This window comes from Harpegnathos saltator, unplaced genomic scaffold (assembly GCF_003227715.2).
Source record: "Harpegnathos saltator strain DR-91 unplaced genomic scaffold, Hsal_v8.6 scaffold286, whole genome shotgun sequence".
Classification (NCBI taxonomy): Eukaryota; Metazoa; Arthropoda; class Insecta; order Hymenoptera; family Formicidae; genus Harpegnathos; species Harpegnathos saltator.
Window position 1 is genome coordinate 24,154 of NW_020230079.1, and position 24,153 is coordinate 48,306.

The window sequence follows — 24,153 nt, forward strand, 5'->3', positions numbered from 1 at the left end:
TTTATGTCCTTCATCTAATGTGGGCGGTTGGTGGTGACGATAAATGCGTTCCAAACGCACCGAAGCTGCGTGCATCGACATCGACGCAGCCAGACTTTGTAAATAGGCTTATGCGACTGAGCTTTTTATTGCTTCGTTCGTTCGTTCGTTAGTTCGTTCGAACCCCTTGAAGCGCGCGGCTAAACCGCTAAGCTTGATAAACGACACCACACTACTCCTGACTGTTATTAGGTTCGCAGCGTCGCCCTTTAGATAGCTTTCTTAATATTTAACATAGCCTCAATAGGGGATGTATCAACGGTCGAAGTTAAATGGATGAAAGTGGACCGCGAGCTGAGTTAACGATCGCAGGAGCATTGCTGATAGCGTCGCGTTGATCGTGCAAAAATATTCCCTCTCCCGCTCTTCTCGGTTTATCGCCATCCCGCTAAATCCTGAAATGTGTCATACATTTTTTAGCATATTACTTCGTTGACTTTACCGTATCCCGTCGTAGCAGGCGTGACCTCGAAGCTCGAGCTTCACCGCTGCGCCTATGAATACATAGTACGACGTGATATTCGAAAGAATGTATCCATGTGAAAAGCGGAAGAACGTAGGAGAAAAGAGACAGGCGTGCCGCAGCAGACGATCTCGAATGTGATTCCGTAATATCGCAGAAACAGACAAATGGATGCTTGTCAATGTAAATCACAGGTAATCATGTTATCAACGATGGAACCGACCGATTTTACCGTCACGTCTTGGATTCGCATAACCGCGAACGACTCGATGTTATCGTCGATGTTACACATCTGAAAGTATACAGGGTGTACTATTAGTGAGCTACTTACACAAAATGCTATTTTTCATGTACATTTGTCATTTTTTTGACAAAAATGTCGAGACGTCTGTAGCTCGCGGGACACAAGCAATCGAGAAAGTTGGTTTTTCGCAACAAAAGAATTTTCTCTAACTTTATCCGGAACTTTATAGATGTGTTATGTTGAAAATTGAAGTCATTACAAATTATAACCTTCCTTGACATTTTGTTAAATAAAAGTGTCAAAAATTTTCATGGGAAGTAGCACTGTATTAATAACAAACGCAAATTACGGGACACCTTATATAACAATCTTATTGGACTCTGCTCCTTCTTAGGATAATTACTTATACTGGATTCATTTAATTATTGCCTATACGTCGTTTGAACTTGACTTATTTCAAGAGAAATTGATGCGATACGTCTTATATTATGTAGAATTTCAAAAGAAATCTGGACTGGCATTCTTAGGCATCATCAATCAACAAATTATAAACAACTAATCTTCGTGAGTCTCTCGTTATTCATCAATCTGTACCTGTACTTATATGATACAACAACAAATCTTGTTCCATCTAGCTGAATTACGTTCCATGAAAACGGATCTGTCATTAATTATACTCTTTATCAATGATTGTAAATAATTTACAATTATGAATACCAATTTTTTAATCTAATGTATATCTCGTAAGTATTGTTTTGTGTCTAATAATGCTTCTTGGAGCACAAAGCATTCCTTTCTGAATCTGCTAACGCTTTCTTTTCGATTTTGTTTAGCATTGTTATTCTATTGAACCTAAATTTAATTAAGTATACTTTCTCTCTTTCTCTCCGTCCCTCCCCTCTCCCTCCTCTCTCTCTTTCTCTCTCTCTCTCTCGCTTTCTCCCTCCCCTTTAGGATAAATATTATTAGATACAAAACTATTTTTAATTTTATATCTTCATTTATTTCTTCATTTGTTTCAAGCCTCCAAACAATGTTAAAATTTTTAATGCTAATAAAAAGGAAAATAAAAATTATGATAAAGAAAATAATTTCCTATTAATTATGTTTATTATTCATTAATTTGTATTTCATTATTTAGTATTTTTATTGCTTATATTCTATCCGCAGTTTAGTAAGTTATATATGCGTTTTGTAATTTATATATATAGGGTTCCCCTTTTTAAAGGATTCACTCAAATATCTCAGAAAAACTGTATTAAATCGAAAAATGTTTCGGACAAAAGTTGTATAGTTTAAAAGAGGACACAAAACAATTATATTAGTCTGTTTACAGATGGCTCTACTTTCGAGATATTCATTGATCATTACTTTTCTTAAATAAAAACTCCCATTTTTTCTTATATCATCTTTTTCTACCAATTAATTTTAACTTTTATCCGAGACATTTTTTTATTTGAATAATTTCTTTGGAGATATTTAAGGAAAATTTGATAACTTTTTTAATATTTAACTTATGATATTTTGTTGTTTGTCGGAAGCAAAAGTAGTACTAAACTGTTTTACTCTTTTTGGTCTCAGGAATATATTGTTGAATAGTTTCCTAACTTTTATTAACTTACCGACTTTTGGAAATTTCAAAATCATCAAATTAACAAAAGTCAGGGCGCTATTGTAACAATATATTCTTGAGACTAAGTAGAGTAAAAAGGTCTAGTTTTTCTTCCGACAAATAGTTAGCGAATATCATAAGTTAAATATTGAAAAAGTTATCAAGTTTTACTTAAATATCAAAAATATCTCATTAAATATCTCAAAAAATATTAAGCAAATAAAAAACCAAAAATGTTTCAGACAAAAGTTGTTCAAATTAACTAGTAAAGAAAGATGGTATAATAAAAAATTGGGGTTATCATTGTAGTATCATTTAAGAAAAATAATGATCAGTGAATATCTTGAAAGTCGTGCCATTTGTAAACAAACTGATATAGTTGTTTTATGTCCTCCTTTAAACCATACAACTTTTGTCTGAACCATTTTTCCGTATGTTCCATATTTTGCGAAATATCTTCCTGAGGTATTTAAAATGGGACACTTTATATATGATAAATGTAACTTTAAAAATAAAATACTAAATTACAACTTTCATTTTAAATACCTTTTTTCGACCTCCAGCAAAGAAAAAACTAAAATGATCATACCAAATATGTATAATAGTTCTACATATATACAAATGTCATATTATTCGAAAAAAGCTATAATATTCTCTTTAAGTATAATCATTTCATTTCATGTTTTATTTAAAACCAGATAAAATCCAGAAAATATTAAAATAATTGGATTGCTATAGATTAGTACAAGACGTGCCAGTGACATTAGAATACATTAAGTATATATCACAATCGATGCAACGGCGTTACTACAAATTATAAGAGATGTAGAAATATCTGAGCAAGTTAAAAATAAACTAACTGAAGCCGCGATTCGTACTATGCGTGATTCTATTCGTAAACTATTGCCGTATAGTAACGAGCGAGATTTGTGGTATAGAATTCGCATTCCAAAGATGAAAATCACGAATCAAGACGTTTGTCTCAGTTCACGACGTAACTTTGTCCCTCACTACAGCACCGTACGATACCAAACCAAATTGTACGCCAACGTAACTTCAAGAGAACAATGCTGAATTGCATATTTAATTTTAAACATCTTTATTCAATCTTTGGCCAATAAGGAAATAAGTCTTATATAAGTATTTATTGGCATTGGAATTGTTTGTAAATATTTATATAGAAAGCGCTTAAATGTTCATTAATTCACGCATTCGCTCTACCGTAAGATAAACGTAGCGCAAACATCGTTACATTTAAATATATATTTTTATTTGTTATCCCGCGAGATAAATCGATAAATTAAAAAAATTGTGACCGAAGTGCTACAATGTTTATCGCGATGAACGTTCTTGTCAGTCTCATAATCGCATATCTAGCACTCGACATTAACGGTAAGTTTATCAAATATTTTCATTATATATTTATTAATTATATTTATTGTATATGTTATGACGTAACAACTACGACGGAAGCGATACATGTAGTTGCAAGATTGGCCATGTTTTTAATATAAAATTACCATTGAATCCATGACATGGACTGAAAACGCCATATAATTATAATATATAATAAAATGTTGCTCCTAACTATAAATATATTAATAAATAAATATTCATATACACATATTATTAACCATAAAGCTCGATGTGGCGATTCGTCGTCGTTTTTGTTTTCGTCTTATCTTATTTATGTTCTGTTTATTTATAAGTCTAATAAAAGCGTAACATCAAGTTACGTTCATAATTATATTTAAATAAAAAGTAAAGAAAGGCACCAAGTACACACGCATCACATATTGTGTTATTTTTAGAAATCTGAAACTCAAATTATTTTTATTTTCAAGATATATATGTACGTAACATAAGCTTTTAAAACTTATAATAAAACTCTACAAAAAACACTGCTCTATTATACAAAAAAATTATATATTAAAACAGTAGCGCCAACTGAGAAACTTGACATATATATATGATTATAGTATATTTAATTCTTTATTCAAGATAAGCGACAATGTTTGCACTTTTAGTACTGTGTATCGTACCACACCTGAGCGTGTCCCTTTAAGCAATATAATTCATTATTTCCGTTATACAAGTAATAAGTTTGTACAAGTAAAACTTATACCTCTAACAACAAATTTAATTGTACGATATAATAAAAAATATTTAATACAAAAAGTCTTGGCGCTGCACCAAAAATTATATAACGAACTAAATATATATATAACGAACTAAAATATAACGAACTAAATATATAACGAACTAAAACTTGTTTAATACGGTTTACAAATATAGTCTAATATAAAATACTCTTAAAATAAGTATGTCAAGATAATATCTGAATGTATCGAATATTAACAATATAATATATTTGTTAAAATTAACTTGAATATGTCGACATATATTACACTTATAACGCAGTATTGAATAGTTTTATTTGACCTTGAGGTTCCATATAAGTATAAAATATATGAAATAAAATATAAACTAATAACTTGCGCGCATCACTTTATCATTAGTTTTTACTTACTGATTTTTGGAAATTTCAAAATCATAAAATTAATAAAAGTCAGGGCATTATTGTAACAATATATTCTTGAGACCAAATAGAACAAAAAGTCTAGTACCATATTTTCTTCCGATAAATAGTTAGCGAGATATCGTGAGTTAAATATTGAAAAAGTTATCAAATTTTTATTAAATATCTCAAAAAATATTAGGCGAATAAAAAAATGTTTCAGATAAAAGTTGTTTAAATTAATTGATAGAAAAAGACGGTGTAACAACAAATTTGGGTTTCTATTTAAGAAAAATAATGATCAGTGAATATCTCGAAAATGCCATTTGTAAACAAAATAATATAATTGTTTCATGTCCCCCTTGAAATCATAGAACTTTTGTCCGAAACATTTTTGCTGAAAATACTTCGTTGAAGAATTATCGAGGTGCGTTTTTTAAAATGGGACATTTCGTATAATCATATATTAAATATTTCCAAATATCTATATTCTCTAAAGATATTTATAGGATCACACAGGATCTAAAGCCATTCTGTGAAAGCTGTTAGAAGAAAGCTATAGAAAATAATTTTTTATGTTTCAACAAAGAAAACGGTAGTTACCAACGGCAGTAACCATTTATCAAAATCACCACCACTATCAAAATATCAATAACTTTTTAAACAGGCTTTTACAATTATGTTACAATATGACACAATTCATAGTAAAAACTTTGCAACTTTTTTTAAGAACATCTAAGGAAAGAAAATGTATTTAATTCATCATTAAATTTACATTACACAATTATGTAAATATTTATTATATTGATATAGCAAAAAATCCAAAAGTTACTCTCAATTTATCATATTACATTTTAAATGACATATTTTGAGTAAATAGTTGTAATAATTTTTTTTGTATTTTATTGCATTATAACTCGAGCCCATTATCGATCCTTCAAGCTCGATGAAATTTATAGGGTTAATAAAACACCGAAATTCCAACACACGAGATGTTTCGAAATTCTCCGTCGATCCTTCAAGTTTGACGATATTCGCAAAGTTAATATAGAACCAAAATTTCAACTCGGTATATATCTTGCAAGTATATTCATTGAACACATAATTTTATTGAAACAATTTCTACTAGATTTTAAGTTTTCAATCGGATTCAATTTGTATATTGCAAATCCAAGAGTATTAGTTTTACGCGTATGATTGACTGAAGCTTTCTTTACATGTTTCTTGTTGCCTCAAATCACGTCATACAAATCAAATACGTATAATTAAATGACGTGATTTAAGCCAAATTACATACTTTTGCATGTGAAACTAATTAACAATGTAATAAATATCAAACAGAATATTTAATCTGACAGTATTAGACAAATAATGACGAAACCACAGTTCGTTCCAAAATTAACGAGGCACCTGATCGAACGTAATATTTAATTTAATATTTAATTAAAAAAGAAACTATCGACAAAGAAATTTATTATAATATTGAAATTTTGTAATTAGTTATTAAGTCACATACAATTCCCACCACAAAATCAGCATTTACAATAATTGACACAAAAGTGCAAACTGTATCGAGATATATCCCAAGAGATCCATAACGCGCGTATCTTTTTGAATCACGAGATTCAATATTGTCGCGCGATTATGATTGCTTTATTATTTGTTACGAATAAGTTAATGTTAAACCGTCGGAAGTAATAACCTTCGGAATGTCGCATAATGAAAAATGACAACACCTTTTCTTCTGCGACGATTCTGACAACTACGATTCCGACTACGGCAGTAGGATTATTAAGCATAATTAAGCGTCCCCACCGTCGCCTTATTCGATTTATATCGGTCCGTTAATGCGGCAAAACCCGTATCGATGTCAACGCTAATTGCGCCAGAACAAGCTACCAAATTATTTAGCTTACATGTGCTGCCGAAGAACGACGCACGCCCGCATTCGTCTAATAGCGTTCGAGAATGCACCGATGAAGATAGATGATTGCATGCGAGAAGTCCAATGCAATCGCGCTATCTTGTCATCTGTGTGCGCATCGATCAACTGTTTATTTACGAACTGTATTACTTGCGTACGCAAACGTGTGAGAATCAGACAGTCGTGTAACGCGAGAGAGCTTTCTCTTTAATCGTTCTCTTCCATCGTTCTATCCGTAAGTACAGACTAAAAACAAAGTACAAATAAAAATTTAAAGCAAATTCGTCGGATATTATATAAGGTGTTTAAAAAAAATTAGAACTTTAAGGACGCATGGTACTCACGAAATGGAGGAAGAAAATCCTATTAAACATGGGTAGGAGTTATTTATATGCGAACAAATATTTATTTTAATTCACACTACGGTAAGAATGACATCATATTATTCTAATCAAGAAATAACAGAAATGCATCTCATGTATGACCGTGTACCAAAAGCGAGTAAGGTTAGATCACTTGTTTTAATTAAAATAAATGATTGTTCACAACCCCGACATTATTAATTTTATTACCCGCGTTTATTAAAAATTTCCTCCTTCATTTTTATGAATACTGTCCGCCCTTAAAATCCTGAACCCTTTTCTTTAAACACCCTGTATATTGTCACGTTGACTCCTGTCATAACCGATCGCCGCACAAACGCCTCAATAATGTCTCAATCGGGACAACCTGAAGCGCTGCAATTTCGTTGGAAAAAATGCGCGCGAGTTTCCCTGCGGCCGCTATGTTCCCTGAATACAGTCGCTACTGAATGCACACGTTAATTCAACTTAGGTGAGACTGACACCTGTTTTCCTTTCACTCGGCCACAAGCGTAATTGAATGAAACTGTTGACGCTGATGAGCGCGTCCGGGCGGAAGGGGGAGGAGCCACTTACGCGCAACCCTCTGTTGGCGATATCCGATGGCGCGCGTAATGTGGAAACGTTCGCATTTTCCGCAGGAGATCTCACGGAGGCTCGAAATTAACTTCTTTCAGCCGGCTTCTGTTCCAGATAAATGGCAGCACCGAGTAGGTCAGACAGGCGTTCTAATACCGTGCGACGCCAATGAAGAGAAGAAAGGAAGGGAGAGAGAGACATACACAAGCAGGCCCGTCTAGTGAAAACGGAAAACGCCTTAAATCCACCCCAACCCCCCCCCTCTCCGCCTTAACGCTTTGACTAATTTATTTGTTGGCTCGTATTCGGCGAGTCGCGCTGGAAGACGCCGGCCGGTCAACAAGATACCGCATCGTCGGCGTCGTGGGAAAGCCATAATTTCAGGACGGCTTGCAGCCAACCCCGTCGAGACCATTTACCCCCGGAGGTCACGGAAAAATCGATGATCCATTACCGCGGTTACGATTGTTCCCCCGCGGCCCGGCACGCCAATCATCTTTGCTCTGCGCCGGCATCATCATATCCCAGCATTCATCCTGACAGTACCTGATTTACTCGGGCGTATCCCGGGAGAGAGAGAAAAAGAAAGGGGGACGCAAGAAGGGAGAAAAAGAGAGAGGGAGTCCTTTGGTACACGCGCTCGACCGGAATTCTTCCTTTATGCACAGATCGCGAATTTCGATATAATCATGCGATGCTACAGCATCCGCTGGGAAGTTTGACGGCAACGGGTGATCGCGACTCGCCGAAACGATTAAGCCCATATCACTAGATAATTATCACTGACTACGCACGCGATATATCTTCCGCGAGCTACTGTCGACGCGTCGCGATTTTCTTCACGCAAAAAAAGTTTGCAAATAGGAATTTTATTAGTTTACTGAAATATCTGTAATATAAACAGCTAGTTCGACGCATTATAATAATTAAAGCCCGTATTAATAGTCGCGCAAAGTAAGTTTTCAAGTAATAATTACTAATATAGGTCTAAATCTTAGAGCTACGTAAGATTAATATAATTGTACTTAATAATATTTGATGTTATAAAACACGACACAAAAATTTATTGGCGCATCACACTCCAAAATAGATTAAATACTTTCTTAGATGCAATTCAGAACGCGGACAACAGTTTAATGAGAAAACTTGTTTCTGAAAAGTTCCTAAAAATTAATTCAATTTCTTAATTTAATACATTTATTGTTCAAAAGACTCGCGCATAACAATCGCGTTTATTAATAGTAAGAACCGAGGTGACAATACACGGTGTAAATATTGGTTCTTTACTGTATTCTTTTCTGATAGATTCTTATCTTTATTATATTTTTATATTTTGGATTCTTATCTTAATTATATTTTATCTGATAAATACATATAATAAAGAGATATAATAAAGAGATAAAGTTTACATTTTTCCTGAATTCTTCTCGGTGTAATTGTAACATCGGATGTTTATTGTCACATATTGGCACTTCTGTTTTTGTTATAATGGATTATTACGCAGGCTGAGTAATAAATAATAATAATAATAATTATTATTATTGTTGTTGTTGTTGTTATTATTATTTTTAAAAATTAGTTTCGCTCACTGAACCATTAGACCTAAACATGACCCAAGTTGAGCATTGAGAAAAATGTATTTAAATTATACTGTAAACAAGTATAAATATCTTCATCGAAACTGATAGAACTTTAGTGTAAATATCATTTGATTCTTATACAGAGTATATAGAAAATACCAGGATGGCGAAATATCTTAAAAACTAAGCATTTTAGAAAAAAATATTTCAGACAAAATTAATTAATAAAAAAAGATTATATAATAAAAAGTTGGGGCTTCCATTTAAGAAAAGTAATGATCAGTGAATATTTCGATAGTCTATCTAAACAAAATGATATAGTTGTTTTATGTCCCACTTGAGACCATACAACTTTTGTTTGAAACATTTCTTTCTAAAATATTTAGTTTTCGAGATATTTCGCTGTCCCGATACTTTTTATACACTCTATATATGGCTTCGTTTTAATTAATCTTGATTTTAGATTCCCGCGCGAAAGCAGCAAGTTCCATTTAATTATAGAGATACTTCTGTTCGTTGCAACTTCACTCTCGGCTGAGCGCGTTAACGGCGATAAGCATAAGAGCGAGAGCTCATTCAGAGGGAAGTCATTGATATATCAGTTTTTTCAATAGATTCCAGATTCGGTTACGCGATAGGAAGCGAGATTGATCACGCTGCTTGTACGCCATTTCATTCGAGAACGATAATCAATATGCATACAGCGGCTGGATTACTGTCGATTTTGAATAAAAATGCATCGATAGCTTTGTATGGTACGTGTGCAGTGACAGCTTCGATTTCAACCCGACAGTTCTAATCCACTCCGCAGCGATTCGGTCGATACGTAGATGCATTCGGCGCTGCCCGGTGATCGGAATTCTTTTACAGCCCAGTTTACATTTCACAATTTACTCCGAGTGAGGCATTGGCTATGAAGGCATTTTTATCAAAGTGTCCTTCGGACAACGTACGCTGTCATCTATACATATGCATTAGCAGCAAAAGAAAAAAGAAGAAATTGCAATCACGTCGCATAGTATTAGTACGAACACGACTCTCAACATATGACATTTTTAATTTACCCAACGTAAGATTCATTATTACCGTTCCTTTTCATTCACCTGGATTTTCAAAGGTATCCTATATCTTACAGTGAAAATGTTAAACGTAATAATTATAAAATCTATATAAAAAAATTTTCATTAAAATTACTATACACAGTCTGTCCCAGATCCAATGAGACTGGTTTAAAAAAATACAAAGCGTTTATTATTTTGATTTTTTATTCTTGTTTATTCAAAATAGTCTCCTTCTGAGTCAATACAGCGCTGGAAACGTTCAACAAATTTTTCGAAACATTTTTTATACTCATCAGCTGGAATGGCCTTTAGTATGGCGGTCGAAGTCTTTTGGATGACCGGGATGGTATCGAAACGATTTCCTTTCATCGCCAATTTCAGTTTGGGAAATAGCCAGAAGTCGCACGGAGCCAAATCAGGTGAATACGGTGGATGATCGATAACAATGATGACTTTTTTGGTCAAGAATTCACGTACCATGATGGCTTTGTGCGATGGTGCATTATCGTGCAACAAAAACCAACTGCCTGGCTCTCGATATTCCGGTCGAACTCGTAGAATTCTGGCCCACAATCGTTGTAGAACACCCAGATAATATCTGGGCAGACACACAGCGGTCGCTTCGAAGAATTTCTTTGACTTTCTCGATGTTTCCTTCATTGCGAGTGGTTTTTGGCGGCGGTGTTCGGTCATCGTCTGCAAGGTCCTCACGACCGTCACGAAATCGGCCAAACCAACGGAAAACCTATGCACGGGACATGCATTCATCCCCGTACATATTTTTTAGCGTTTCGTACGTTTCTGCACCACTTTTACCCAATTTAAAAGTTGGTTTTTCGATCGACGTACACAAAGTGACTTTACATAAAATGTCAAACCACAGTGAAATATCAACCGAATTTGCTCAAATTTTGAAGTTAAGTAGATGAAGGGTAGAACATTCACCTACCATCATTCACTCATAGATATCGCTGCGCTAAGAACTTTGATGGAACCAGTCTCATCGTATCTGGGATAGACTGTGTATACCAGGTGTGGCGGTTAATAATTCTTAATTTTTTTAAGAGATGGCGCTGGAAATAAGGATTGGTTCACAGTTTAACCTCTTATGTCATTTTATTGCTAGGACAGTACCTTTCGAAACGCCATTGATGTTTAAACGATGTCGGGTTAGCGTCATATTTTTTTCGTGTAGTAAACATGTCGAGTTTCAAGCCAAATAAAGAGCATTTGCGGCACGTACTGCTTTTCTTGTTCAATCAAAAAAAAACACGAGTGAAAGCCGTCGTATACTTGTGGAAACTTACGGTGACAATGTCCTAACGCAAGACGCTTGTGTGCGTTGGTTTAGACGATTCAAAAATGGTGATTTTGATTTGAAAGACAAAGAACGCCCAGGTCAACAGAAAAAATTTCAAGATGCCAAATTGTAAGCATTGTTGGACGAAGACGATACGCAAACTCAACAACAAATGGCAGAGAGGTTAAATGTTGGTCGTCGAACCATTTGTGATCGTCTGCATGCCATAGAAATGATCCAGAAAGCAGGAAAATGGGTACCACTTCAGTTGAACGACAGACAGATGGAAAAGCGAAAACGGTGTACAAAGTTTTGCTTTCTCGGCATAAAAGAAAGACTTTTTTGTATCGGATCGTGACTGGAGACGAAAAGTGGATATATTTCGAAAGCCCAAAACTCAGAAAATCATGGGTTTCACCGCAAGACCGAATCGCTTTGGAAAGAAGACAATGCTATGCATTTGGTGGGATCAGAAGGATGTCGTGCACTATGAGCTTCTGAAACTAGGTGAAACAGTTGATACCGTTCACTATGGTCAACAAATGATCAATTTGAACCATGCATTGATCGAAAAGCGACCAAAATGGGCTACAAGACACGGAAAAGTAATTTTGCAGCACGACAACGCCCTATCACACACAGCGAAAGCGGCCAAAGACACCATTTCTACACTTGGCTAGGAACTCTTGCCCCACCCGCCGTATTCACCAGACTTGGCTCCTTTCGACTACCACTTGTTTTCATCGATGTCTCACACACTCTCCATGAAACATTTCAACAATTACGGAGATGTCGAAAAATGGCTTGATGATTGGACCACCTCAAAAGATGTACGGTTTTTCTGAGAGGGCATCCACAAATTGCCAGAGAGATGGGAAAAATGTGTAACTAGCGATGGCGCATATTTTGAATAAACCATTTTTTACCTTTCTCCCAATTTAAATGTGTTTTTTTTAAGAAAAAATTAAGAATTATTAACCGCCACACCTGGTATATATCGAATAGTGAAATTAAAGTTCAATTCATAAATTAAAGTTCAAGTTCAAGTTCACTTTGAGACTTATACATATATATATATATATATATATATAATTACTGAGTTTAACAAATTAAATTAAACCGCGTGAGTTAATAAATCAGAAGGAATAAATTATTTTGATATCGACCAGACTTTTAACCTCACATTTGAATATTTGGGGAATCACAGAGAGAATGAGATGCATTGTTCGCGCGTACGTTTGCATTTCCGTGAAATATCGTTGAAATCGTCGAGATCGCCGCAGTGAAACGCTGCATAGCAACGATACGTCGCGGCAATTTCTTTTTATTGTTAATACGTTGTTATAGCCTTTACGTAATAGCAGCTCGATTCACACTTTCGCAGCAACGCGCGTGGCATGTGTTTGACAGGTGACGGTGCAATTGTTTGTCGTTAAAGCTCTGACGAAAAAAAAATTCAGCGGCGTTTCCATTAAACGTGGCTACCCGCCGAACAAAAATTGCGCTTTTCCGCCAGCTGGTCGCCTGATATTAACAACGTAACAATGCGCACTCGTGAGCCTGTGAGCACCTCTGGAAAAAAAGAGGTGAAAAAATGGCGAACTGCGAGACGGATGCGAGCTACGAAATCGTTTCCATTTCGAGCGCACGCGCTTACACTCCGCTCGTTTACGAACGCGAACGGGTTATTCTTCCATAGTCTAACCGTGAGGAAGTTAAGATAACCACTGAGATTTTTTCTTCGACGTCCCGGCACCGTAAGAGAATTCTAAGGACAACGGGGATTTGAATCTGATAGGACGATTAGTTAGTTTACCAACTAACTAATTAATTAAGAGAAGCCTTTTATCTTTGGACGCTCGAAAAAATAGGCGAAGTTTAAACATTTTTTGTCTTTCTAACTTCACAACATATTAATTTACAACTGGGATATTTATTATACAAGTACAATAGAGTATTAGAAAAAAACAATTCTTTGAAAATCTATATAAAATTTGAAACGTGCTTTTTTCAAAATTGTATTCAAATGTCAAAAGCGACGTACAAAATTTCTCGAAAAAGTTTGAACAAATTTGCTTTAAGTCGTTTATACAGGGTATATAAAAAGTACCGGGACGGTGAAATATCATAAAAACTAAGCATTTTAGAAAAATATGTTTCAAATAAAAATTATAGAGTTTCAAAAGATCTATTTACTGACATTATGAGTTTGACCTTGGGTGGCGTCGCCAAGGTCAGGACAAGATCACCTTGAATTTTTTAAACAGGACCTTCTACTTTTTATTACATATTCTTGTAGTCCTTCTTCAGATCTTTTCAAAACACTATAACTTTTTCCACTTTGAATAAGCGGTTTCGAAGTTATCGAGCTTTTCATGATAAGATGTCCAGCCAGCGGTTGGAACAATTTCATGACTTGTATTTCAGACACATGTAATATTAAAAAGTAATACTAATGTACTAAATTTATAACAACACTAAAATTCACCTTTGAATCATTTCAAATCAATTGCAATAAATTTGACTCGAAGAAGAACACATTACTCGTACATGATATGCGTTGTTTCATACGGAAAAGATAAATGATTTTTTTTACTGATTTTTCTTTCTTAAATTGAATTATCGATTTTGTTATCTAATTAAGACAAATTTATGTTTATTGGATATATCTTTTTGTTTCCTAGCTTATTCATTAGACTTTACTTTTTCTTTTAGAGATTAACATTATTCTCAAACGCTTTTGTAAGAAGATGCTGTTTCAGGTTTTTATCTTCGATTAGCGCATTGTTAAACAATAAATGGTGAACAATTTGAGCATTTGATACATTAATCGCGTTTTCAATTGCTAGTTTTCCTTTATTATTATCTTGTCTTAACTGGCTGGATACTTCTTTGATTTTGCCTTGGCTGGCTGGATATTTCTTTGATCTTACCTTGGCTGACTGGATATTTCTTTGATCTTGCCTTGGTTGGTTGGACATCTTATCATAAAAAGCTCGATAACTTCGAAACGGCTTACTCAAAGTGAAAAAAGTTATAGAAGCCTTATAGACTTTTAAAAAGGTCTAAAGATGAGATACAAGAATATATAATAAAATATAGGGAATTCTATTTTAAAAATTCAAGGTGACCTTGTCCTGATCTTGGCGACGCCACCCAAGGTCAAACTCATAATGTCAGTAAATAGATCTTTTGAAACCCTATAATTTTTATTTGAAACATTTTTTTCTAAAATGCTAGTTTTTGTGATATTTCACTGTCCTGGTACTTTTAATACACTCTGTATATAAATTCCGAGATGATATACTTCGGAGAAAAAGAGAGAGAGAGAGAGAGAGAGAGAGAGAGAGAGAGAGAAAGAGAGAGAAAGAGAGAGAGAGAGATTCTGAAATATTATAATTTAATAAATAATATAATATACATGGCCCAGTCGACCTCGCAATGTTGCCAACGGTGAGACATAGGAGGCGAAATAAAACTAGCGGAACAGCGACGCATTGTCCTTCCCTTCGCCAGTAACAGTTGCTAGATCGACTGGGCCGCGTTCTTGCCCGAGTGAATGTAATGCATTCATTTATTTCGGTACGCGCTCACTCGTCAGATTTCTGTAATTAATAGTTCGATAGTTATTGCAAATATCACAAAACTATGTGGGACTTTTATGTTTGTTTTAATCAGTTCTATACCTCTATTGGTTATCGTTACATGAGTTACTAAACACCTTATATACCTGTTATGTGAAAAGTTGCTCCTGTTGGCAAATAAAATAAGACTTTCGCTTTGCATCATTACATTATTTTGTTAATCTTTAACTTTTTATAGATTCTGTTTATATTTGATTGACGCGTCCATTTTATCGAAGAAAAATATTTCTTTTTAATGAAAACGTGTGCAAGAAAAACTGTAATTGCTGTAATTAGTCACGTATTGTCCATTCTATTACTAACATTTACAGAATCGTGTACTTATTGATTATTATTGGACGACAAATTGCACGATTGAAAATCGCCATTGGCAATTATGCTGATTATCGATTAGTCTACTCCGACTTTGGCGGAGAAGTCACACTAAGAGTTTCAAAATTCTCGATTCCGTCTTCCGCTCCAAAACCACCACGCGACCGAAAAACTGTAAAACGTCAATTACACTTATACGTGTTTCATTCATAAATTAAGAGCAAACGCCGCGAGTGAAAGATTATCTCAGTCGAATGCAAATACTAATGATGAAAATGCATGAGGATGCAAAGAGGCACAGAGTTTCCTAATAACGTCATCAATCGGCAACAGAAACATTGTTCCCCTTCGTTCACCGTCCCTCTCTCTCTCTGAAGATAGATAGACGTATTATTTGTCGCTCCACGATAATCATAAGTTTGCAGAGGACATAGAATTTGGAAGATTATGAAAGCTTTCCCGGAGGTGCATATATAGACGAAGAATGCATATGAGAGTTAGCTAGTTGAAATGTGCGGATATGGGGGGTGTGAGGACCGAAATTTTATACTGGATTTTACACTGGATTTTTCGTGCTCGAGAATTAGTTCGGATACAGAGCGCGAACGTGTTAGAGACACGTATCATTAGAGGTGAAAACAAAGATTAGTAAATAAACAAAAGTGAGGATATGTGGTATGTCGGTCGCTGATGTTGACATGCTTGGCTCTGACTATGCGGAGTATAGGTGCTCTACATGCAGGAGTGAAATAAAAAAAACTGCTGTACAATGCAAGAAGTGTACTAAACTCTTCTATCATCCCGGTTGTTTGTTTAAACATAGAGTTTATAACGTTCACAAGGAATTGGTGAAATATGAGGGTCCTTATGAAGGAACAAAAATTGAGAGCGGCATAGAAGAAATGAAGAAAACAACAATAGGAGGGAGTTGCAATGAGGAAAAGCGAGCTAGAGGGGTGACAGAATCGATAGCAAAGGTGCCAGAAAAAATGAATAACTCTGATACAGATATGAAAATTGACTGATTGGTGAGAACAATAAAAGAAATGAAAGATGTAATAGCTTGTAAAAATGAAATTAAGATGATGATCAGGGAAGTAGTACAAGGTGAACTCCAAAACATTAAAGAAGAGCTTGAAGAAATGAAGGGAATGCTACGGGAGAAAATCGGAGGGCTGTCAGGCGGTGTGGAGAGGAGCTACGCGGGGGCGGTAAGGAAAGGGTTGGAAAGGAAGGAGGAAAGTGTAATAATAGTCAAACTAGGCAGGCAGCAAGAAAGTGAAACCACAAAGAAATTGATGAAAGAAAAAATAGATGTTAGAAATATGGCAATAGGAATAACAAAACTCAAAAAGGATAATAATAAAACGGTTATTCTTGGATGTGACAATGAGGGCGAAATGGAAAAACTGAGCTACTGTGAGAGACAAGATGGGTGACGAATATAAGATACTGGAGCCAGAAAGAATTAAGCCTAAGATTAAAGTTATAAATATTAGTGAAGATGTAATAGAATTTAATGAAGACACCTTGGTGGATGCAATTGTAAATTGATGACGGCAGAGAGGGATTCCATATGAGAGTTATTAAAAAGCTAGTCAGGAAAAGAAAGGGAAACACGCAACACAAAAGAGAAGGAAAAAATGATTCCATGATATTGGAAGTAGATGAAGTAACTCACGAATTAATACTGAAGAAAGGAGAAGTAAACATAGAATGGAAGAAGTATGATATGTTCGATTATCCCAGTGTTAAAAGATGCTTTAAATGCTGGGGTTTTTATCATGTTGCCAAGAATTGCACACGTGAGGACACATGCCACCAATGTGCAGGAAAACACAAAAGTAATGAATGCAAGGAAACAAAGAAAAGATGTGTGAACTGCATGTATAAAATAAGATCGTACAACTTGAGAATAAGCGATGAACATGATGCATTAAGTGGAGAATGCCCTTTCTTAAGAGCATTAGAAAAGGAAAAAAAGAAGACCGACAGGGGAATTGGAAAGTAACAACTACAAACAGAAATAGGGTCAATTCTATATACAAATGCTCAAAGTCTATTGGCACACAAAGATGAAATACAACATCTGATCCTGGAAAAAGCGAAACCGGCATTTCTGGCACTGTCGGAAACTAGATTGATACCGGAAATGGAAGATAGTGAAGTTAATACAGCCAGAATACAGCGTAGTTCAATGCGATGCAGAAAATAGAAACACAGGGAGTGTTGTTTTGTATGTGAGAAATGATATTAAATATGAAGTAGTTTTAATAAAAAAAATAGTAGTAAACTGTTAGTGTATAGCAGTACAAATACATAACAATGTATGATATATAGAGGAGTAATAATGGTAGTATATCACTCATCCAGTGCATCAGACGAGGATTTCATAAGATTTTTAGAATACACAGTCTGTCCCAGATCCAATGAGACTGGTCTAAAAAAAATACAAAGAGTTTATTATTTTGATTTTTTATTCTTGTTTATTCAAAATAGTCTCCTTCTGAGTCAATATAGCGCTGGAAACGTTCGACAAATTTTTCGAAACATTTTTTATACTCATCGGCTGGAATGGCCTTTAGTATGGCGGTCGAAGTCTTTTGGATGACCAGGATGGTATCGAAACGATTTCCTTTCATCGCCAATTTCAGTTTGGGAAATAGCCAGAAGTCGCACGGAACCAAATCAGATGAATACGGTGGATAATCGATAACAATGATGACTTTTTTGGTCAAGAATTCACGTACCATGATGGCTTTGTGCGATGGTGCATTATCGTGCAACAAAAACCAACTGCCTGGCTCTCGATATTCCGGTCGAACTCGTCGAATTCTGGCCCACAATCGTTGTAGAACACCCAGATAATATCTGGGCAGACACACAACGGTCTCTTCGAAGAATTTCTTTGACTTTCTCGATGTTTTCTTCATTGCGAGTGGTTTTTGGCGGCGGTGTTCGGTCATCGTCTGCAAGGTCCTCACGACCGTAACGGAATCGGCCAAACCAACGGAAAACCTGTGCACGGGACATGCATTCATCCCCGTACACATTTTTTAGCGTTTCGTACGTTTCTGCACCACTTTTACCCAATTTAAAAGTTGGTTTTTCGACCGACGTACACAAAGTGACTTTACATAAAATGTCAAACCACAGTGAAATATCAACCGAATTCGCTCAAATTTTGAGGTTAAGTAGATGAAGGGTAGAACATTCACCTACCATCATTCACTCATAGATATCGCTGCGCTAAGAACTTTGATGAAACCAGTCTCATCGTATCTGGGACAGACTGTGTATGTAGTAATCATGATTAAAGGAGAATATATATTGATAGGAAATTTTAATATAGATTTGATGAATGAGTCTTCCTTCCATGCAAATAAGCTAAGAACGGCAATGCTTGGCTTGGGCTTAAAACAGTATGTCAATTATCCGACGAGGGTTACAAAAGATAGTAAAACAATTATAGATTTGGTTTTTGTCAATAATAAGATAAAGGTTAAAATACTCGACAAACCCAAAATAACGGATCATGCGTGGCTGCAGGTAGAATTAGAAGTGATTAAATCGAAAAGTAAGTTCAGAGTATGTAATGGTAGGAACTACAATAAATTTAATATAGATAAATTCCTTGAATTGCTGGGAAGGAATTTAGTACAAGGGCAAGGTTTAAATGTTGATAAGAGGGCAGATAAGTTAATTAATAATATAATGGGTAAATATAATAGCTTCAAAGAAAGAGTTTAGAATTCCAAGCATATGATGGCGAAAAAAGTGATTCTCGGATAAAATTAGACTGGCCGCAGAGGCAAGAGATGAGACTTATTGTAGAGCAGTATATACGAACACAGAGCAGGATTGGTTAAAGTGTAGGAAGAAGAGAAATGCTATAATCAAACTTATTAAAGATAGAAAGAGGGAATATTATGAAAGTATGATAGAGCAAAATAAAAATGATCCCAGGATTATGTGGAAAAATTTAAAGAAAGTAATTGAAGACAGGGGAAAGTGGTGAGACAGAGAGTATAAATTTTGATATAAATTTTAAGATAATAGACCATATAAATGATATAAATGAGTACAATATAGAGGATAAATTTAACTTATTTTATGTACAAAGCATTAATAACATAGTGGGTTCTATAGAAACAGAAAGAAGTAAATTAGGTAAAGGAATTATATATGGGATAGAATTGAGAAATGTCATAGAGGATTTTCAAATGATTGAAACAAAATATCTAGAGAAACTTGTTATGTTATAGTTTACCTAAAAAAAAGGGAACGGAGGAAGGAATTTCGAGTAAAGTACTAAAATCAATTTCATATAATAAAGGATGAATTTTTAGAAGTAATTAATGACTCCTTAAGGAAGGGTCAGTGTCCGAATAGTTGGAAAACATCTACAATTATTCCAATACCAAAAGTGGCTAAACCTAGGACTACCAGTGAATATAGACCAATTAATATCCTACCGACATATGAAAAAGTATTGAAAATTATTGTTAAAGAACAGATAGACTTACATCTAAAAAGTAATGACATCATTACGGAGAGTCAATCGGGCTTTAGAAAGCAACACTCGTGTGAAACTGCGATTCAAATGGATTATGGATGAATGGAAATTAATAATCAGTGAGGGGATGATGATAGGAGTAGTATTTATGGATCTGAAACGAGCGTTTGAGACTGTAAACAGAGAAAGGCTAATAAAAAAATTATATCGAATGGAATCAGAAGAACGGTTCAGGAATGGTTTCAATCTTATTTAGATAATAGAAGGCAACAAGTGCATTTTGGGGATAGAATATCTGGTCTACTTGAGACTAAACATAGAGTCCCACAGGGTTCTGTATTAGAACCTTTATTGTTCATTATATACAGGGTGGACGATTTATCTGAAGACATTGAAATATCTCGAGAACTATGCATTGGATAAAAAAAAGTGGTTAATGAAAGTTGTTAGTCTCGAAGGGGGACATCCAATGATACCAAACTCGACCTCCCACCTCACCCCCTGGGGGTGGGGGTTGGGGGCAACTTTGAAATCTTAAATGGAAACCCCCATTTTTTATTGCAGATACAGATTCTACGCCACAAAATACGTAAATTTTGTCCGAAACTTTTTTTTTATTCGTGATAAATGGCGCTGTAATCGCAAAAAATTATATTTTCCGCAATTCTCCAGAAATGATCATTGGATTGAGAAATAAAAAATACCTGTTCAATATTTTTAAAGAACATAATAAAAGTTATTCCCCCCCTCATCCTCTCGAGGTAGGGTGGGTGATAACGTTCAAATCTCGTTTCAAATCTCAAATGGGGACCCACATTTTTCATTGCAGAATTAGATTGTACGTGAAATTTTTATTGAAACAATTTTTTTCATTCGTGATAGCGTTGAATTTTTCCGAGAAACTACTTTTAGTGTTACACAGGAACAACGACGAGGATGTAGTAGTTTTATGTTCCCTTCGGGTGCTTTTTTAATGTGAGTCCCCTTGCCTCTCACAGATCGGGGTGCTTTTTTAATGTGAGTCCCCTTTACTCTCACTGTTCAATTAATTAGAGTAAGTGTTGCACATTTGTGTGTTGTAAATTTTGCACTGCCTTTTATAATAAGCCGTAGTTCGCCATACACCTACAGTGGCGCGTCGAGCAGTTCCCTCTTCGATTCGGGTTCCCATTTGAGATTTGAACGTAACCACCCACCCTACCCCGAGAGGATGGGGGGGGGAATAATTTTTATTATGTTCTTTAAAAATATTGAACAGGTATTTTTTATTTCTCAATCCAATGATCATTTCTGGAGAATTGCGGAAAATATAATTTTTTGCGATTACAGCGCCATCTATCACGAATAAAAAAAAAGTTTCGGACAAAATTTACATATTTTGTGGCGTAGAATCTGTATCTGCAATGAAAAATGGGGGTTTCCATTTAAGATTTCAAAGTTGCCCCCAACCCCCACCCCCAGGGGGTGAGGTGGGAGGTCGAGTTTGGTATCATTGGATGTCCCCCTTCGAGTCTAACAACTTTCATTAACCACTTTTTTTTATCCAATGCATAGTTCTCGAGATATTTCAATGTCTTCAGATAAATCGTGCACCCTATATATAAATGATATAGTTAAAAGTTGTCCGGAAGGATATAGGATAAAATTGTTTGCAGACGATACTATACAGGGTGTTTGATAGCTGATCATGCAGACGAAAGTTGATATAGAAAGTTGATATAGAAAGTTGATATAGAAAGAAGTTGATATAGAAAGTTGAGATAGATTGGGTGTAGCCGAGAAGAAAAGTCATGTACCATAATGTCAAATTGGCAATAGTTATCGAGTTATTAATTAAAACATGTGGGCCAACGAGCGCGTAGAGAGCGGAGGGCGACCACAGTAAGCACATAGACATTTGATACAGGCGGAGTCAGCGAGTGACGGTAGGCGAGCGCGCGCGGCGAGGGGCAACGTAAACAACAAGAGGCGAACGCGCGCGACGAGGAGCGAGCGAGCGCGAACGACGAGGAGCGAGCCAGCGCAAGCGACAAGAGGCGAGCGAGCGCGACGAAGAGCGAGCGAGCGCGAACGACGAGGAGCGAGCGAGCTATAAGGAAAAAGTTATAAAGAAAAAGCTCGCTCGCTCCTCGTCGCGCGCGATCGCCTTTTGTCGCTTACGTTGCCCCTCGCCGCGCGCGCTTGCCTACCGACACTCACTGACTCCGCCTGTATCAAATGGCTACGTGCTTACTGCGGCCGACCTCCGCTCTCTACGCGCTCGTTGGCTCACATGTTTTAATTAATAACTCGGTGACTATTGCCAATTTGACATTATGGTACATGACTTTTCTTCTCAGCTACACCCAATCTATCTCCAACTTTCGTCTGCATGATCAGCTATCAAACACCCTGTATATTGTACACAACCGGTGTAAGTTGCAATGAAGTTGAACAAAAAATGAATTTTATAATATGTTTAACACAGTTGAAAAATGGTTAAAGGTAAATGGATTAAAGTTAAATGCAAGTAAAACAAAATATATAGTTGTAAGGGGTGTGAGGAAAGAGCTGAAAGCGTGTACTGTGATTAAATGTATGGATGGGGCACCAACAGAACAGATGGAAAAAATAAAATATCTCGGTGTAATCATTGATAGCAAATTAAAAATGGATAAGCATTGAGATTATATGTGTAAGAAGATAGGCAAAAAAACAAGTTTCTTGAACAGGATGGGTAATAGTATATCAGCGTATATAAGATGCATTGTATATAAATCGATTATTGCGCCTCACTTTGAATATTGCGTGACCATATTAATTAGGATGGATGAAACACAATTAGATAAGTTACAAATAGTGCAAAATCGGGCTATGAAGGTCATACTGCAATGCAGACGGGATACTGAGGTAGTATGTATGTTGCAATCGTTACAATTTATATCTGTGAGACAGAAGTTGTATTACAACACAGGTATATTTATTTTTAAAATAGTAAAAGGCCTCTTGCCCAATTATTTGAGAAATAAGATACAAATAGTGAGTAGTACAAGTGGTAGGCAAACGAGGCAAGGGGAAAATATTGTGATTCAATTTCGTCGAACAAATAATGCGCAGAAATATATGTTTCATGATGGAATAAAGATGTACAACAATTTACCGATGGAGATAAGGTGTTGTGAGAAATTGGAGAATTTCAAACGAAAACTAAAGAAGCATATTTTAGGTGTAAGTTAGTGTTAAATTAGTTCATAGGATCTTAAGTGTATTGTAATAGCTGAGAAAGCTAATAAAGATCAATCAATCAATCCCTCTCCCTCTCCCTCATCCTCTCCCTCCCCCTCTCCTACTCTCCCTTCCACTCCCTCTCCCACTCCCTCTCCCACTCCCTCTCCTTATCCCTCTCCCTCTCTCTCTCTCCCACTCCCTCTCCCTTTCTCTCTCCCTCTCCCTCTCCCTCTCCCTCTCCCTCTCCCTCTCTCTCTCACGCATGCACACACGCACGCACGCACGCACACACACACACACAGTTGTCACACCTCGAATATATGAGGAGTATCATGGACCTGACAAACGTTAAATTATCTTTATATGTATATTAAACCTTTATACAGGGTGTCTGGAATCTTTTGGAAACGAAAAATTGTAAAGATTAATATTAAGCTGAGAAGAAAAGTTAAGTACCAGTTTATAAAAATTGCAATAATTATTAAGTTGTTAATGATTGAAAATGACCATATCTAGAAGCTTTTTTAATTGATAACTTGAAAACTTATTTACAAAATGGTAAAAGACTTTTTTGTTCAGAATGACCTAATCTACAATTATATAATCTGTCTAGCGATAGATATGAGTACATTGAACTTTGAACTCTGAACCTGTCGCTAGGCATAATAGCCATTATATAATTGTAGACTAGGTTGTTCCGAACAAACAAGTCCTGTATTATTTTGCAATTAAATACGTAAATTTTCACGTTATCAATTAAAAGAGTCCCTATATGTGGTTATTTTCAATCAT